The sequence below is a fragment of the Siphateles boraxobius genome, unplaced genomic scaffold (assembly GCF_051911475.1).
Source record: "Siphateles boraxobius isolate OS27281-9 unplaced genomic scaffold, OSU_SipBor_1 8, whole genome shotgun sequence".
In the NCBI taxonomy this organism is placed as follows: Eukaryota; Metazoa; Chordata; class Actinopteri; order Cypriniformes; family Leuciscidae; genus Siphateles; species Siphateles boraxobius.
In genome coordinates, this window is record NW_027509208.1 from 39122826 (window position 1) to 39135738 (window position 12913).

General features: G+C 36.4%; 1 protein-coding gene across 2 annotated transcripts in view; it reads right to left on the minus strand.

The window, feature by feature from the left end:
- tfap2d (transcription factor AP-2 delta (activating enhancer binding protein 2 delta)) overlaps positions 1-8225 on the minus strand; it is an 83674-nt gene extending 75449 nt beyond the window's left edge. For both annotated transcript variants that reach the window (XM_077219784.1, XM_077219783.1), the window contains exons 1-3: positions 8203-8225; positions 7457-7613; positions 1250-1352 (exon numbers count right to left, since the gene is read on the minus strand). The gene's annotated coding sequence lies outside the window, so the exon portion shown is untranslated. The remainder of the gene's footprint in view (positions 1-1249; positions 1353-7456; positions 7614-8202) is intronic.
- Between the last annotated feature and the right edge of the window lie 4688 nt (positions 8226-12913).

A 12913-nucleotide genomic window follows, 5' to 3' on the forward strand; every position in this document is an offset into this window, starting at 1 on the left:
GGGGGTTTCCACGGTGACGGGCCCTGTCAGCGTCAGGCGCTCAAATCTGCCAGTCTGCGCTACTGTCCTGCCATCTGATTGGCCGTTGCATGCTGCTATGGAAACTCAGGCGGAAGGAAGCATGGAAAGGGGGGCGGCCACGCCAAGTGGAGTGTGTGTGTGAATGTGTGTGTTCTGGTCTTTCCTGGACATCCCTGCCCTCATGGGACATCTGATGCAGATGTTTATAAAAACCTGAAAACTGGTGAAGTTTGAAAAATGCACGACAGAGACTAAGATCAGCTTGTATGGTCTGTTTATGTCTAAGAGAATCAGCGTCTAATCAACTACTGTAATGCTTCACTCGGCTGAGTAACACATGCTTGTGACCAGCTTAAATGACCAGTTAAATCCATCATTTTGGTAGTTACGGTATGCAGGCCTGCTACTTGCAACAATAACCATCTTAACCAGCTTGTGCCAGTAACAGACTAGCACTGCACATCTAAACCAGTTGGGCCATTCTATAAATAAAATCAAATAAAATAAAAATTGGTTAAGCTAATCAAATTAAATTTGAGGAACTTTTCACAGTTTTGTACAATTTAAACAAATGTTTTGTTTAAATATCTTGTGTAGTACTAAATTAAGTGAAAATAATAAAAATCCAAATTAAATTCTTTTAATTAACTACTAGGTACCAATGGCGCATTAAACATTTTAAACATGTTAAACCTTTACATAATATATATAATGCATGGGATGAGTAGCCATAAAAACTCATTAACATAGAGAATTCGAGATTGAGCATTAAACACTGACAAGCCTTTACTTTTACTCCAAAAACCCATAAAACAACACTTTATAGGTTCAGTTTTAATTACAATTTAAATTAATTATTAAAATGTATTCTCCTGATCCATTTTACAAATACACATAATGAAATTATGTTCACAACTTATAACAAAATGTTCAGAACTTGTGCTGATTTAGCTCATTTTAACAAAGTAAATTAAGCAGTATTATTCGAGTATCCTGTTATGCATGTAAACTTTAATTAATGTGAATTCAGGTTGATCGGGGCCTAAGGGGTGAGGTTTACTCGCACAGCTCTTACTATCTGTTCACCGTTACACATGTCAACCTAATCATTTCGATTTTTAACCATCTTTAGATATTTTGACAGTATCAAATTCTATTGCAAGCGAAATAAACCAACTAACACCAAAACATATTACAGAATTCATCAAATCCACCGCTAAATACTCACCGATATTTGCGCTGCTGTTGATTTCCCTCCAAAATGATGTCACTTCCTATAGGATGACATTATACAGGAACTGGCTTTTGTTTGTTAAAATTATTTTACAAGACTGGAAAGAGAAAACAGAATGGAAAGTGTTACTTTGAGGACAGAAAAAACAAATTAAAACTTAAAATATAACTGTAAAAAATTATAGGTTTTGCTTGTTTTAATTAAAGAAGAAAAAAGAAGAAACACATACACTTAATGAAATTTTAGAAATAGTGAAATAATATTAAATTCATGACTATGTCATCAACATATAATATGAATCATTGTGAAGATGTGATTTTAACATTTTATCCAGTTTATTGAGACAAAAATGTACTTAATATAGGAAACTTTCTGTCTTTATCTGTCCATTTGCAAATTAACATGGATCACCAGCTATGAATATGATCAGAATAAACAGCAGTCGCTGAAAATAACCTTCTTGATTTATCCATGAAGGCCTCAGTTACGGAGACTGTGGTTGAGAAGAATCGGTTGAAACTGCCTAACTGAATTTCCAACAGATATCCAATCCAGGGAAAAATGACCCAAGGAAGCTAGAGGGGTCAATTTGTGTCTAAGGGAGTTTGTGTGTGTGTGTGTGTGTGTGTTTCTGGGATGTTGCGGACTGGTTAACCCTTAAGTGTTTTGCCCTGAGGACGTCATTAAATGTTCAGCAGCACACCTGGGAGGAGCTGCAGCTAATATGAGCGAGAGACTCTAAATGCTACACACACACACACACACACACACATGTATATATAACTCTAGTCTGAAAGGAGGGCCATATCCATAATTGATGGTTGCTTTTTATTTGAGGTGCCGTGGGACACGGGACTGCAGCCTAATTTGATGAGAAATCGTTTTTTAAGGTTGTTACTTTGGTTTGACACGTCTGCTTTGAGCCGCCTGCCTCCCTCTCAGCTCAAACAGCACTCTGCTCTGATGGAGGAATTAAAGATACATGCGAGAATAAATCTTACATGCAGGAGATTGCTATATTGCACATACAATATAGCACATATAGGTGTATGTGTGGGCGCATTTTGGTGGATGGGATCAAAAAGAGGCAAAGCAAAAGAAAAAACAGAGCTCTACAACAGGATATTAAATTCAAACCAGCTATTTATTATTCATATTATTATTTGTGGTCGTGTTAATTAGTTAAAGAAACTATAAATTATGCGTGTGCTCATTATGATAATGGCACAGGCAGAGCGGGCGTCTGTCGAGGGAGGGTTCAGACCTTGACTGCACAATCGCAGCATCTGAATGTCTGATATCTGACACTTTATAGTGCATAAAAATGCCAGCATTACGTTTTTTTTTTCTGTATGCGAGTTGTGCTTGGCCAAACAAAACTGAGCTGTGTTCTGAATGGTTGCTAAGTCACTTAAAGGGATAGTTCACTCAAAAATTAACACTCAGGGATCATTTACTCACTCGTTTCAAACCTGTATGACTTTCTTTCTTCCATGGAACATAAGAGAAAATGTTTTGAAAAATGTCCATACAATAGAAATCAAAGAGGTTAGTTTCTCAGAAGAAAGTCAGTTATACAGATTTGGAACATATGACAAAATTGTCATCTCAAGTCTCAATAACTACTTTCACAGTAAAAATGCCCAAAACATACCACATATTAACCGATGCAACAACTTGCTTTTATACATATTGATAAAAATGGAAATACAGTCAGATAGTAGGGGATTTATGCTGTATTCTATAATTTAGCAAATAATTTATTTATATGCTCAGATGGAGAGACGATATTTTGTTCAGCAACCGTCCAATTTGACATTTCTTTCCTCGGTGTCGATAATCATTTTAAAGCCATGCCTTGTTTACAAATGAACAAATGATTTACAAAGTAGAAAAATGCTGACAAATTTATGAAAGCACTATGATATTCTAGTTTTTACATAAGTCTCAGGTCCCTCTATCAATGTGAGGCCATACAATGTTTCACCTGTTTTATTGTTCAGGCAAAAATCACTTAGAAAAGTGAAAGCAAATAATTTAAGAAATCAATTCTGTCTGTTGCACGTATAAACAAATGGTGCCATTGTGCATTTCAGGTTGTTTAAACCACTTGATTAGGAGCAACAGATGCTATAGTCTAAACAAGCCCCACTAATAACTAAATAATGAGTGCATGTGTTTATTGGATGGATTTACTGAAAGGGTAAGTATTTATAGTATGTTTGTGCCTGAGTGCCTGAGTAAAACAAACAAACATTGTGGTGTAAGGGAGATATCAGAGACAGTCTGACTAAAAATAGGAAGAAAATCTGGAATATTAATATTATATTTCCTCAGGGACACACTTTACTGTTGGATTGTCCATCAATATTTAAGATGTCTGTAATCGACAGTCAAAATATTTTTAAAATCAGCCCTGTTGGGTTTGAGGAGATCCTGTGTTTAGCTCATAAAAACCTGCTTCAGATCACAATCCAGAAAAGTTCTCAAATAACGCTCTCTTAAGGCTCACAGACGAATCGGTAGATAAACAAGCATCTCTCGTGCATGTGAGCGGTTGGGATCTGCTCACCTCACGGGTTTACCAGTTCAACCACAACATAAACCCAAGCCCCAGAGCTCATCCTGTGGAGAAACATGCATGAGCCACATAACCATATCAACTAACAGATGTCCTCATGTGATCTCTGTAATATCCCAGCTGTTTCTATTACACAGCAATGAAATTCAATAATGAGCATTTGGAGAGCAGTGTTGGTACTGTTAAAACTATTAATATTTTAATTAAAGGGATAGTTCACCCAAAAATGAAAATGCTATCATCATTTACTCAAGTTGCACCCTCAACTCATACAGGTTTGGAACAACATGAGGATGAATAAATGATGACAGAATTTTCATTTTTGGGTGAAATATCCCTTTAACTATCAGTCTTTACATAATTTTACACATTTGCATGCTGGAAACTAAAACCTGAAACTACAAACAGTAGCATATGCATGTTGCTCTATAAATACAGATTTCACAAGTTATGACAGCTGTAAGTCACACAAAAAGTCAATATCATGAGCCAATCACAAGGCCTCACGAACGATGCTATTTAGCGTCCTGTAAATACATCCGAAGCCTGTGCTAAGGGTGTATAATGATGTTTACAACAGCTGTGTTAAAACTGCATGCGCTCACCTGTGTTAGCAGAGGCTAGTCCCTCTTCCCTTAGGCAGGTTATGGTTCTCGCTCACAGAATGGCCCCAGGCCTCGGTTCTAACACACTCATCCAGACATATCTCCAATCCCTTAGTTCAGCTCTCCCTCTACTGTCTGCCGCTCTTCATCTCCCTCTCTCTTTTGCTGTTTTCTTTATAACCAATTATACCTTCCTTTAAAGCTATTACCACTTGTTGTCTCGTCCCTTGACCACAGTGATCCCTTCAGATCAAGTAAATGGTTTTCAGCATGCTGATGGGTCCCATGATTATGTAAAGACTGTTACTTACATTATTCTGTATTGACGTATTTAAAAAGTTGGATTCTTAAAAAAAGTTCCAAAAGGCGGTTTTCATGACGATGCCATAAAATAACAATTTTTTGGTTCCACAAATAACCTTTCAGTCAACATTTCTTAAAATAACCATTGTTTTCCTTAGTGTGAAGAACATTTTAATAATCTGAATATCTTTTTCCACTTTACAGAACTTTTTGTGCATTGAAAAGGGTTCTACGGATGTTAAAGGTTCTTTATGGAACAATAGATGTCAATATAGAACCTTTATTTTTAAAAGTGCACGTAAAAGGCTCTTTTTAAAGCCTTTAGTTCACATTAAAGCCATTTGTCTCTTTTAGATATACTAATAGTCTTGCTAAGAGATATTCTTATTTTAGACAGCAAACAAATTATACCAAAGCTAACACATGTGGATAAAAACGTATGCACAAAACTGAATTTTATTCCATATATGCACATTATGAAGTGTTTGTTTATATGAAATACATTGCTAAAATGTTGACTGTTGAATGTTTGAAGAATATCCAACAGATACAAAGCTTATGAATATGGTGTCTGCTCTCTTGAAGAAGTTTATCACAACACAAATATAACGCTTCAAACAGAATGAAATGACGTGCTCTTTCACAGATGTGTTGGGGTGTATGTGTGTCTTTGGAGGAAAAATGTACACGACAAGTTTAGAAAAATAAGAAACAGATACTTTTTAAAAACAATCCTCGTTCCACATTTTTCCATTTTATCAGATAAATCATCAAATGCAAAAGGCAGTTGTGTATCTGTTGCAGCCAAATTAATTTTTGAGCTGCTCGCCCCACAGAAACCAATCGCTTTGATCACTATATGCAAGAGTTGTCTGCACAACACAATAATGAAGAATTTTTAATGTACAGTTTATTTTACTTTATACGCGTTTTTATTCATTTACATTTATTTTATTTTTTATTAGTGCTGTTAATCGATTTAAATTCTTAAAGGGATAGTTCATAACTTATAGGTATGTCATTTCAAACCTGTTTGTCTTTCTGTCTCCTGTGGAGCACAAAATAAGTTTAGAAAAATGTTTCAATGTTGTTTGGAGCCCAATGACTTTCAAAATATGTTATTTTGCGTTCAACAGAAGAATAAATCATGTTACTGTACAAATATAATGATGTTTTTCCACTTGCACATCAGTTCTGAATCAGTTTGTAGCCACAACACAAACTAGAATGAAAAAATATCAAATTATTAAATCAAGGTTGTTACGGTTAACTAAAACTCAAATAAATTAAATAAAAAAACTTAAAACTTAATTTATTTCAGCTAATTGCCAAAACAATATTTCTCATTTTAATTTAGTTTAACTTGATGCACTAAAATAAAAATTAATATAGACATACAAAAAACTACTAAAATGACAAGAATACACACAACTAAAATGGAAATATAAAATTTAAAAATAGTCAAAATATTAATAAAAACTATATTATTATCCAAAAAAAATAAGACTGAAATAAAATGAAAACTTTTTTTTTAAACATTAAACATATTTAATTAACATTAACTTTTAACGTTTTTTTAAAGAATGTTTTGTTACCATTATTGTAACTTTTCTAATGCATGTGTATAAATGCTTTGGGGATATAGTATGTAAAAACATTCATGCCTACTTGAAATACTTTGACATGTTGAAGCTGTGACAGTATTCCAGCCATAGCAGCGCTTTCAATGCTGTTGCTATCAGTGACATAACCGCTACACAGACCGTGTTGTGTTACGATCATACATGGCTTTAGGGCGCAAGGCCTGACGGGTCACGATCCCGACGTCGTGCTCGTGGCGATCCGAGACAGAAAAACACACTCACTTCAGACGATAGTCTTGTCTCTTGCCTTGCACTGGCGTATGATGCTAAGGGGCTAATCCACATATTAAAGCTAATTTATGGAGATCCGGTAAGCACTGCCTTTAAACATGCAGTCAAATTAATATTCAAATGTAATTCCTCACCTAAAGAAATAAAACATGCTAATGGCATACTAATTTAGTTGCAGCTGCTGTAGCTCAGAGGCTGATGGTCTGATTTCTCAAGGCCGAGTATTTAACTCCGCAGCCAGAGAGTAAAGAGAGAATTTTTCTTCCCGCAAATGAATTAGTAAACAGCAAGTGCGTGTTTGTAGAAGCGTCGGTGTCGGTGGATGTAAACGTAAGCTGCTGGATGTATTCGTGTCAGATAGTTTGTTCATTACTACGTACGTCCTCTCAGGCCAGAAAGGGTCACGTTTTAACTTCAACCTCGTCTCACGCAGGGAAACAATTTTTTATGCAAAGCTGATTTTAATTACAACTAATAGATGTGGATGAAAAAAGCAAAAGGCAACGAATGGTTCGGATTGGCTGGGAAGTTGCGCATTAGCCGTCACCTGTGGCTGTTTTCAGTAATGGCTTTTCATGCGGTTCCACGTGCGTATCTAGGGGAGGATGAATAAAACCAACGAAAATATGAAAATATAGACATTGGTTTGTCATTGTGTGCTGTCCTCCAGGGGTGCAATCTGTATTTGCATATTCATACTTTTGACTGGATAAATAAATAATTCCTTTTCTCCAAAGGTTAGGACTCATTAAATAAAGTCCAGCAATTAGAGAGAATATTTTCTATTATTAATTGTTTTTTGTGACACTGCATTGAGCTGTTATAATTTATAACTGACCTGAACTCGCCTTTCTAGTTTCCACCCGGGTTACCACTGAAAGCCAGTTCACCTTGGGCAATGACAATCTCCAGCTTAACCTCTCAAAGAGCCGCCACAGGGCAGTTCCTCCAGCCCAACAAACAGCTCCTCCTAGATCTTCCACAGGGAATTGACTCTGCACAAATGAATCGGACCACAGAATGAGTGCTTACTGAGCTCTCGAAGAGCAGCCGGTTGAACAAACCATTTATTTGAACCAGAAACAGATTGAGGGATGCTAATGTGGACAAATCGGGAGTGATTGAGATCAAGATCAGATTTAAAGGTGAAGCGTGACATTTCTGCACGATTGGGATGCGTCCGAAAGCTTAAAAATGCTGCTTTCGGAGAATGCATTCCAAGGTAGTAAGGCATCAAGGCACGTGCAAATCCAAAGTTAGCTTCACTTTCTGTCTCCTGAAATACTTTAATCTGCCAGGTCGATTCTCAATACCGGCAGGAAAAATGTAGGTGGGGGAGTAACGTGGATGGGTTAAATGTAGAGGACAAATTCCAAGTATTGGTTACCATACTTGGCCTTCACTTCACATCACTTTCAAAGTCATTGCCTGATGAGGCAGCAAAGCAACAAGTCAGCTGCCTGAGTTTTCAGATGCAGTCGCCCCAAACTCATGCCATTGGTTGAGCCAGTGTCAGTGCATAAAATGACAACATTTTAACATAGAAAAGACACACAGGCAATAAAGAAGAATTAGGTGACTAACCTCTAGTTTTTGGGGTTGATTCTGGGGTTGACAGCACCCTACCTGGATGAAACAATCTGGATTAAACTTTTGTTGAAAGTTAACAATAATGCATGCAAATATCTATCTATCTATCTATCTATCTATCTATCTATCTATTGCTCACTATAAGGATACAGTCATGGTAAAGCTGAATTTTCAGCATTACTCCAGTCTTCAGTGTCACATGATCCTTTAGAAATCCTTCTAATATGCTGATTTGCTGTTCAAGAAACAAATCTTATTATGAAATGTATTTGAAACTGAAATATTGTGTAACATTAGAAATGTCTTTACTGTCACCTTCGATCAATTTAATACATCCCTGCTGATTAAAAGTATGAATTTGTAAAATGTACTATTGAAACTTTTAAACAGCAGTGTTTATGTGTATATTGATTACTTTTCTGCTTAAAGGCGGATATATTAAATTATTACCAAAATAACAGACCAATCCCGGTGGTTCAAATGGTTGGGGAAGCCTGACGTTTCTGGCAAAAATATCTGAAAGAGAAAAAAAATGCTTTCCAGTTAATTCTATGGGATTTTAAACTTTAAACTTTATTTTTTACGAACAAGCCATGTCTTTACTTCACTGAAAAGATCATCAAAATTCAGACAACGACAAAGTTCCTCGTTACCATCCCAAAATCACAATGAAGAGAATCACAACAAAATATCAAACCCACTTGGGCAAGATGTATGCTTCAAGGCCTTGTCAACAAATAAGATTGAAGCATTTAGCCATTTGGTGGCGCTATGCACAGAAAGCGGTTTTGCAAAACCAGTATTAAACACCAAAGAACGAAGCATCTGGAAAACTGCTTGAAATAAGATGTTAAATTAATTTTTGAAGGGAACAAATTCAGTTTATCTTGAGTGAAATAACATCTGACATGCAAGTGTGTGATTTGTGTGCTCAACACGTTTCTATGCCCATTGCTGTCTCTGTGTTTTAAATATATTTGTTGATTTCAGGGCGAATAATGACGGTAAATCAACTTGGTCCAGACGCCTCTAATCTTAATTAATTACCTCCCAGTTTCTGTGTCTCAAAAATAAAGTTGTGCAATATTTATTAAATCACACCAAAAAAAAAGGTAATGTTGAGTGGGGGGAAAAATCCTTGAAATTTTCATCAAACGTATTCTAATCAGGCAGTCGTCAGGTCAGCTAATGAGATGGCAGGAGTGAGGGCCTGACACTGCAGGCTCTGCCAAATGACTACCTCCCTCTCTCTCTCGTTCTATCAGTCCGTATCGCTCTCTCTCTCTCGCACGCTTTCATCATCGCTGAAGCTCATTAGTCCATCTTTCAGGCTTCCATTTGATTATAGTTTCACTTTTTAAAAGTGAAAAATATTTCACTCATTTACACTCATTAGTCCTCAAGGTCATCGTTTGAAGCCGCTCCTGTCAATGTAAGATAAATCGACCCTTCGCATCCTCTCCCTCTCTCGCTCGTTCTCCGCGTATCTCCTTCAACGCTTCAGAAACGTCTCTCGCTGTCCTTTTTCTCCAAAGTTACACCGCTGTAATCATCTCTTCCTCTCGTCCCTCCGTTTGCTCACACCATCCTGACAGAAACTAGCGGAAAGGCAAAGTGGAAGCAAAGACACAGAAAAAAGTGATAAAGTGAGAGAGACTGCTTAGCATATTACTCTTAGTATTTCTGGCATATAAAGATATATCACAACTAGTATGAGTAGTATGCTGTATTTAATGGATTTTATGGTATATATATATATATATACAGTATATATGTATATAGCCTATACATTACAAGATTGGTTTCATGTTTCTGAAAGAAGTCAAAAGTCGATTATGCACAAGAATATTCAGTAATATTATTACAGTTTAAAAATAGCTGTTTTCTATTTGAATATATTTTAAAATATCATTTATTCCTGTGATCAAAGCTGAATTTTCAGCATCATTACTCCAGTCTTCACAGGATCCTTCAGAAATCATGTCTGCTCAAGAAACAGTTCTTAATATTATTATCAATGTTGAAAAAGTTGTGCTGCTTCATATTTTTGTGGAAACCTTTTTTTCTGGATTCGTTGATGAATAGAAAGTTCAAAAGAACAGCATTTATTTTAAATAAAAATCTTTCACATTATAAATGTCTTTACTGTCACGTTTGATCAATTTACTGTAAAAAAAGATCTTACTTACCTCAAACTTATGAACTATACATATACTGTACATATAGATACACATCATGGTAAAATAAAAACAATTATTATTATATTAAACTATTGTCCAAAATTTTGGGGTCTGTAGCCTGGCTAACGTCAGACCGAGACGTGGGTCTGGGAACCACATGTTCATTTTCTCGTATTTGAGGCGTGGTTTACGAATGCCCAGAGCCGTTTATTGGGTGCCACGAATGTCTACCAAATGCGCCTGTACGTAGCTCATAGCCAATCGTTTCAATTATACCAGATGACGTACGTAGAGTGACAGAAATTAGACGGGGAAGATGACGATGGGTCAGAGATTTAACCAAACTACTTAGAACAATATCTAAGATGGCATTGAAAGGTAACTTCGCGTCTGCTGCCATGTTGGATCCATAGGTATAAACAAACTGCTTTGGTGTGTCGCATAGACGGCGTCATCGCCTTGCTGCTCCCTCCCCGTTCTGTGATTGGTTCCCTCGCTGAGGCGAAAATCTGGTCCATGGAATCCAGGCTGAATAAAATCGCGCTGCGCGCAAGGCAGCATGAGGAAACCCAGGCTAGTGTCTGTAAGATTTTTAAAAAGAATTTAAAACTTAAAAAAAAAGATTTTTTAAAATAATCCTTCAACAAGGAACTCGGAAAAATTTGGCAGCTCAATAAAAAAGAAAGTAATGGACTGAATAATCATAATACAAAGTCTGACACACTACATGACTGTGTGTTTCTGCTAAGCTCCTGCGTAAATGTATGTGTTTGTGTGTCTTTAGTTGTAAACGTGCCGTGTGATTGAGGCCTAAGGCTGACTGCAGAAATTAAAGCACAATCGATATTGACTGACGTTTCTTCCCCTGGTCTCCACCAGTCACTCTGTGTGTGTGTGTGTGTGTGTGTGTGTGTGTGTGTGTGTGTGTGTGTGTGTGTGTGTGTGTGTGTGTGTGTGTGTGTGTGTGTGTGTGTGTGTGTGTGTGTGTGTGTGTGTGTGTGCTGTCATACTCGTATTAGTGCGGCTGTTTCAGGGATTAGCAACTTCTGTATTAATTGCTAATTGCTCTTAATAACATTTAATAGCTGTCAATCAGCCAAAGTCCCACCCCTCAGCCTGTCAATCAATCTCTCCCAGGTGAATTAATGCATAGTCTCGTGTAGCCAGAGCTTCAGACTGATGGCAGAAGAACTCAATCACAGCTTTCATTGGCTAAGGACCAGAGGCCATCTGACTGACCTGTAAAGCAACCAATCACAGTTCTTTTTGTTCCGCATCATGTTAGGGTCGTGAAAATGTAATGTCTAAGCCGTGAACTTTACTTTTTCTTCACTCTTTGTATATTTTTCCTTTTTCAATTAAATTTGACTCACTTGTATATCTTAAATTTAAATAATAAAATAAGAAATGTTCTGTACTTACATATTTTATATTTTTATTACGACAATTTCATTGGTTTATTAAACCATTTATGGTAACACTTTAAAATAAGGTCTGATTTGTTAAAATTAGTTAATGTATTAACTATCAATGAGCAATACATTTGTTACAGTATTAATTAATCTTTGTTAATGTTAGTTAATAAAAATACAGTCATTCATTGTTTGTTCATGTTCAGTGTATTAACTAATTTTAGCAAATACAACTTTTGAGTTTAATAATAAGTAAATGCTGAGATTAACATTAACTAAGATTAATAAATGCTGTAGTAGTTAATTCTTAATTCATGTTAACTAAAGTAGGTAACTGATGTTAAAAAATGAAACCTCGTAGTAAAGTGTCAAAATAAAATCAATATTAAAACAACCCCGAGTCATATGACTCTTATGATTAAAATTATTTTTTTTAAATGTAAATGTATAATCATATAAATTTAAATTGCAAACATTGTTTTTATAAGTACTGTCATTTTCAACTCAATCAGTGCTTATATGGGTTTTCCCTATCATTTTCAAATACTTTTTGCATCAAATCAAAGTTTGTTCGTAATGTCTGGTTGGTCTGGTTTATTACTTTGAATTGCTATAGACAAATTGAAAGCGAAAAATACTTCCGGAGCCAAAGCAGCTAAAAAATAGTTACTATTGTACTATACAGTCAGTCTTGTTTATGTGTGTGTGTGTGTGTGTGTGTGTGTGTGTGTGTGTGTGTGTGTGTGTGTGTGTGTGTGTGTGTGCGTGTGTGTGTGTAGTTGTGTGTGTGTGTGTGTGTGTGTGTGTGTGTGTGTGTGTGTGTGTGTGTGTGTGTGTGTGTGTGTGTGTGTGTGTGTGTGTGTGTGTGTTCTGAAGCTCCGCCCCCAACCAGGGTCTCAACCTCATATTTAAAATATCAGACAAAGTGCTGTGATGTCACAAAGCATCAGCGTCCAGCAAACTCTGTGTGTGTGTGTGTGTGTGTGTGTGTGTGTGTGTGTGTGTGTGTGTGTGTGTGTGTGTGTGTGTGTGTGTGTGTGTGTGTGTGTGTTTGTGTGTGTGTAATTGTGTGTTAGAGAAAGAGCTTAACTGAACCCTTTTTCCTCTTATGCA